This window comes from Castor canadensis, chromosome 14 (assembly GCF_047511655.1).
Source record: "Castor canadensis chromosome 14, mCasCan1.hap1v2, whole genome shotgun sequence".
NCBI classification, from domain to species: Eukaryota; Metazoa; Chordata; class Mammalia; order Rodentia; family Castoridae; genus Castor; species Castor canadensis.
In genome coordinates, this window is record NC_133399.1 from 21,470,642 (window position 1) to 21,477,413 (window position 6,772).

Genomic DNA, 6,772 nt, shown 5'->3' on the forward strand with positions numbered 1-6,772 from the left:
AGTGCTGTGCCACTGAGCCGCACCCCCGAACCCCCATTTTTTCATTTTCTTATCACCACCTGGAATAACTCCCTGTTTTGCTACATGGTCCGATTCTTTGAAGGCAGGGCCAAATGTCTTGTCTCTGTTCAATGCTGCATGTGGAAACCTGGGACCTGGGACCAGAGTCCCACACCTGCAGAAATGAACTCTGCTACCTGTCACCCCACTATCAGGCTCTGCCTCAGCCTCCCCACCCAGCTGCGAGCACCTTCAAAGAAAGGGGCCTCTGCAGTTTCTTTCACCCATGAACCCACAGTCCAAACACACCCAAGTGTGTCTGAGAGGCAGCCAGCTCCCGTGGACAGCGGGGGATGGAGGGAAAGCCGCACAGTCGCCTGAAAGCCATCGTGGTTTCTTCTTCAAAACCAAGTGTGCCTCCAAACACCCCAGTCTAGACCCCAGACATCGGTTCAATCTCACCTCCCCCGCCACCGCCCTGCCACCAAGGAGTCAAACCCCGCCTTCAGCAGTGGTACCCACGTTACCCACGATGCTTTGCTGGCCTGGGTTGGAATCATTCTCTCTCCCCCTTCTGGAATCTTCAGTGTGCCCATCTGGTGTCTGGTGAGCTCGGCCAGTGTGTGGACTTCCACCAAGGCCCGGCTCCTGGCTCAGGTGGGGTTCAGTTGATAGGATCTCTTCAGAGAACCAGAAGAAAGAGGATGAGGTCTTTTTTCTGCATGTGTACTCATGTCACCTGAAAAATGGCCTCCAGAGCTGATGTGAGGAGTCAATGAGTGAACGCCATACAAGGAAGGAGCTTGGTAAGGCCACAGTCCCCACCACTCCCTAGTGTCTCACTAACAGTGAGGTATAGCAATTGCTGGTGCAGGCAGCTGCCTTCATGTGGCTGTGTGAAGTGTTTATATTCCTTGCTGTCCCCAGACCCCTACTGTGTTGTCCCCTGTGCGGTGGGCCCTCCAGTCAGCCATGAACTCCCCTTGCCCACCTGTCCCATTGCTCACAGCTCACAACTGGCCAGTGTGCTTCCCTTACTGGGCCCCTCCAGGGACTTCCTAAATGTCTGGGAACTTGAACCTCAGGCTGTGCTGATGTAATATCAGAAGCCAGGGGCTAAACACAAGAGGAAATGGTTCCTCCATCATTTCTCAGACCAGAGCGGGAGGTGAAGGTGTGGCAGGGCTACATGCCCTCTGAAGGCTGGGGACAGAACCCAGTGCCAGGTAAGTGCTCTGCCACCGAGCTGTGCCCCCAGCCCCTCTCTTCCAGCTCTCAGGGATCCTTGTCTTGTGGCTGAACCTCTCTTATGTCCGTCTTCACGTAGTGTCCCTCCCTTTCTCTTATAAGGACACTTTTCATGGAGGGCTCTCTCTCTCTGTGATCCACAATGATCTCATCGCAAAAATCCTTAACCTAATTCCATCTGCAAAGGTCCTTTGTCCAAATAAGGTCACTGCTGTGATTTCAGTGTGAGTGTCCTTCTGCCCTTCACACAGCTGGAACGTGTGTGGTGGGGGGAGGCGGTGAGGCCAAGATGGCTGTGCTGTCATAGACAGGATTAAAACCCCTTAGAAAAGGGAGTGGTGGCCACTCTGAGCATTCCAAAGGCTGAGGCCTAATGGTGGAGAGTTCAAGACCTACATGGGCCTAAGAATGAATTCGAGGTCAACTGTAGCCTCATGGACGATCCTGTCTGTGAAACCCAAGCGCTGGGGGCGTGATTCAGGGGCAGAGCGCTTGCCTGGCTCGTGCAAGGTCCTGAGTTCCAAACAAACAGAGTGATTACAAACAGAGGGATTACAGGTGTGCCTGGCAGAGTAGGGCACACCTGTAATCCCAGCCACTCTGGAGGCTGAGCAAGAGGATTGCTGAGTCCAGGAGTTCAAGGCCAGACTGGGCACCATGTGAGACCCTGTCTTACAAAAAGCAAAGACAAAAAAGGAAAAGAAGGAAGGAAGGAAGGAGAAAAGGAGGGAGGGAAGGGGAGAGAGAGAGGGAGAGAGACAGAGAAAGGGAGACAGAGAGAGAGAGAGAGAAAGAGAGGAAAGGGGAATAAGAGATTCGCAGTGTTTCAAAGGCACCCCCTTGGGCCACCAGCCCTCAGCAGACAGGGCCTCCACCACCACCTTGACCTTGGACCTCTGGCCTCCGACCTCTAAGCAGGAAGGGAGGAAGACCGTTACACTGGCTTGTCAGCATTTTTTGTTTTGCAGCCACCATTCAACCCCCACACCCACCCCTCCGCCCCGGCCTGGCTTTCTCTCTTCACTCCCTCAATGTCCTGAAGGGATAGACTGAGACCTGGCCGCCCAGCCACCCCCCAGAACCCTCTGCCCGTCATCCCTCTGCCCCCATCAGCGGCTGGCGCTGACCTCTGACCCGCAGCCCATTTCTTTCCAGGGCTGACAGATCCCCGGGGCCCAGATGTCCTTTTTGATGTAAAATTTACATAAGGATGAACCATTTAAAATACAATTCAAGGGTTGGGGATCGGGCTCAGTCAATCATAAAAATGTAGGCTTAGCCTGTGTAACGGCCCTGGGTTCCATCCCCAGCACTCAAAATAAAATTAGGTACAATTCAGTGGGGTTTGTGTATTCAAGAGTCACTCAGCTACCATCTGTATGGAATTCCAGAACATTCCCCTCACCCTCAAAAGCAATCATTTCCTTTCTCCCCTCTCCCGGCCCCTGGCAGCCTGTGATCTCCTCTCTGTGGATTGGCTTGTTCTGGTGTGTCACAGAAGGGGACTCACACTCTCGTGTGACCCTGAGCATGTGGCTTCTTTTGCTCAGTACCGTGTCTGTAGCGGTCGTCCGTGTTGTACGGTGAACTCTTTTTGCGCGATGCAGATAACTCTTGTGGCTTTTTGTTTTGTGATGCTGGGGATGGAGTCCAGGGCCTCCTGATGCCAGGCAAGTGCTCTGCCACTGGGCCACACCCCAGTCCAAAATGGAGTCGCTTTGGTTCAGGGCTTTGGCTTTTTTTTGGTTTTTTTTTTTTGATGGTACTGGGATTTGAACTCAGGGCCTCACGCTTGCTAGGCAGGCGCTCTATCTCTTGAGCCACCCTGCCAGCTCAGGCTTGTCATTTTTCTTTTATATAGTTCAACCCTGTGACCATCACCTACCTCAAGACAAGGACCACTCTGGCTCCCGGAAGCCGACATTGCACTGACTCTTTTGCCCGTAACAGCTGTCTCTGGAGAATACTTATGCGTCCATCTCCACAGGCTGTTTTGTCACCACCGGGAACATGCGACTGGAGTCCAATAAATAGGGATGCTCTCAGTGTCCCCACGTCAAGGCACAAACATCACTGGTGACCTGGGCAGGAATCTGTGCCTTCTCTCAGTGTTATGTCTCTCAGATTCATACGTGCTGTGCACGCATTGATAGTTTCTTCTTGCCAGGCATGGTGGTGAACGCCTGTAATCCCAGCATGTGCGAGGTAGAGGCAGGAGGGTTGTGGCTCAAGGCCAGTCTGGGTAAAAAGTTTGCAAGACCCCATCTCAACCAATAGCTGCGAGTGGTGATGCACACCTGTCATCCCAGCTACAGCAGGCTGCATAAATTGGAGGATCTCAGTTGCAGGTGAAAACCAAGACCCCATCTCCAAAATAACCAGACAAAATGGACTGGAGGTGTGGGTCAAGTGATAGACAGCCTGCTTTGCAAGTGTGAAGCCCTGAGTTCAAACCCCAGTCCCACCAAAAAAAAAAAAAAAAAAAAAGACGTGGGGCCTAGTGGGAGGAAGTTTGATCTTTGGGGATTTGCTCAATGATTGGGGTTTTTTTGGTTGTTGTTCCACCATGCTGATTCTCCACAGGCCCAAAAGCAATGGGGCCAATGGATCTTGGACTAGAACCTTCAAAACGGCGAGCCAAGAGAAACGTTTTTTCTTTGTAAGTTGATTTATGTGGGGGAATACGCTACAGTAATGGAAAGCTGACTGACACACACTCATTTCCGGCTTCTCTTGAACAATCCATCCCAGCAACCTGGAGCCCAAGTTCCCACACGTCAACACGTGGCTGGAGTGGTAGCAAGTGGTTAAAAAAGAGGGGTACACCTCCAGCTCCCCAAGGCTGCCACCCTCCTTCCCCACTGCCTCCCACCTGCCCCATCACTGTGTTTTCACAATGTTGAGGCGACAGCTTTGCAAATCCTGCAACGGGCTGGGCTGTGCACATTTGGGAATCACCTACCTTCCTATAGCGGTGGCTCCAATTTCCCTTCATGTTCCTTTGCAACCTGCTTCCCGATCTCACTCTGTCCTGCAGAGCCTGCATCCCCCAGCTTGACCCAAACCCAGGTAGCTCCTTGAGATGTGGTAGGCATTTTTCTGTAGCCTCAGACCCCACCCTTCCCTATAACCCTGTTGCAGCTGGGACTCTACCTGTGTGCTTTGTGTCTTTGGTATCCAGGGATCTCTAGGCCAAGCCCACGGGGGTCTCCTACCTTCAGCATAGCTGGCTCCCCTACCACTTCCCCAGGGCTTCTCTAAGCCCCCTGGCCAGGAGGGCCCCCCAGTACCCTCCCCAGTCCTTTACCTGCCTCCCACACTTGCCTTGACCACCTGGGGCTGCTGGGGTATCATTCACTGTGTTTTCCACCACCCATCTCACTGCACTGTACACCTTGACCATGGGACACAGCAGAGCCCAGCTGTGAACCATTTCCCTGGCCACATCCTCTGCAGAAGCCACCTGGGCTCCTAGGACCAGCCTGACAATGCCACCGCTCCTTAGAGTTCCAAGAAGCCACTACTCGAGCCCAGGTGCTGGTGGTCACACCTGTAATCCTAGCTACTCAGGAGGCAGAGATCAGGTGGATCAGGATTCGAAGCCAACTAGGGCAAATAGTTCCGGAGATCCTATCTTGAAAAACCCTTCATAAAAATAGGGCTGGTGGAGTGGCTCAAGGTGAAGGCCCTGAGTTCAAACCCCAGTACAGCAAAAAAAAAAAAAAAAACACCACCACCTGTCCCACCTCTCCGGCTCACCTGTCTTCCTCCCCCTCTTCCCCACCCCTAGTCCCCTCTCTTCCACGTGGCTCACCTCTCTGCCCCCCTAAACCCTAAATCTAGGCTGTCTTCTCCTCACCTTCCCATGTCTCCCAAACCCCTCCATGTATTTCTTCCTTCCAGCAGCCCCCACCTCAGACGTGCTCTGCACTCTCCCTTCACCCCCACTTTGTCCGCTTACACCCCAACTCCTCCCCCAGCCCTGTGCTCTTCCCGGGGGCGGGGCCTCCAAGCATGTCTCCACCTGTGCAAAAGGGGCGGGGCCTCCTAACCTGGAGACCGCAGAGCAAAGGGACAGCGGCCCCTGACGGCCGGGGCGGGAAGTGCAGCCTAACTGGGTTCCCACCCATCTTCCTGTCAGGCTTCCTTCCATGTGGCTGGGACTACAGCAATGATCCACTGTGTCTGGCCCTGGATTTCTTTCCTTTTAATGTATACGGTTTTTTTTTTTTCTTTTTCTCTTTAAGTTTTTTTCTCTTTTAATGTCTCTCTTGTATGGAGAGAGCTCATTTTGTATGTTCATCCATTGACAGAAATTTGAGTTGTAACAGTGCTATGAAAATTCACGAGTATGGGAGTGTCTGTGTACCTGTTTTCATCCATGCTTGGTTATATACCTAGGAGAGGAGCTGCCAGAATATAGGTTAATTCCATGTGGCTCTTCTTCTTGTGATAATGGGGTTTGAATTCAGGGCCTACACCTTGAGCCACTCCACCAGCCCTTTTTGTAAAGAGTTTTTTTCAAGATAGGGTCTCGCGAACTATTTGCCTGGGCTGGCTTTGAACTGCAGTCCTCCTGATCTCTGCCTCCTGAGTAGCTTGGATTACAGGCATGAACCTTATCTTTAATAAGAAAACAGCCTCAGGATTCTTGACTTTTTCTTCTCTCTCTCACTCCAGCACAGGGTTGTTACTGATCCTGTATTTATTTTTTAAACTTTGTATTTGTTTCTTCCGGATATTATGCATGAAAGCTAAGATTTTAAAATATTGCATTATTGGCCACAGTGGCTCACACCTGTAATCCCAGCTACTGGGAAGGTGGAGATGGGGAGGACCAAGTTTTGAGGTCAGACCAAGGGAAAAAGTTAGCGAGTCTCCCATGTCAATCGCTAAGCGGGTGTGGTGGTGTAGGTCTGTAATCCCAGTTACCTATGACGCAGAGGTAGGATTGAGAGCCCAGGTCTACACTGGCAAGAAGTGAGACCCTATTTACAAAATAACCTAAAAGCAAAAAGGACTGGGGGCATGCCTCAAGTGGTAGATACCAGCTTAGCAAGTGCAAGGTCCTGAGTTAAACCCCAGTACCACACTCAAGCTGCAATCCTCCTGCCTCTACTTCTGCAGTAGCTGAGATTACAGGTGTGGAAGAAACTAGTTTACACAAGTCATTTTATGGGACTAGTGGTGTTCGTGACATCCATCGTTTCCTGGAATGTGGGAATAGGCCAAAAAAGTCCAAAATCTATTCCACAGGCAGAAATTGAGGAAACTTCCACTCTGCTCCCAGAGCCCCTCAACAGATTGGCTCAGGCCCACCCAAATCATTCAGCCCCTCCTCCTCTTCCTCCTCCTCCTCTTCTCCTTTTTCAGCATGCAGTACTGGGGATTGAGCCCAGGGACTCACGCTTGCTAGACAAATGCCCTACCATTTGGGCCAGTTCAATTTTTGTTGTTGTTGTTTTTGAGGTAGGGTCTCACTAACTTTGCTTAGGCTGGTTTTGAACCCGCGATCGTCCTGACT

General features: G+C 51.7%; 1 long non-coding RNA gene across 1 annotated transcript; it reads left to right on the plus strand.

Annotated features, from left to right (window-relative positions):
• The first annotated feature begins 602 nt into the window (after positions 1-602).
• Positions 603-3,316, plus strand: LOC141416359 (uncharacterized). The gene is made up of 2 exons (XR_012441104.1): positions 603-806; positions 3,110-3,316. It is a non-coding gene; the product is annotated as an uncharacterized lncRNA (long non-coding RNA).
• The last annotated feature ends 3,456 nt before the right edge of the window (positions 3,317-6,772 follow it).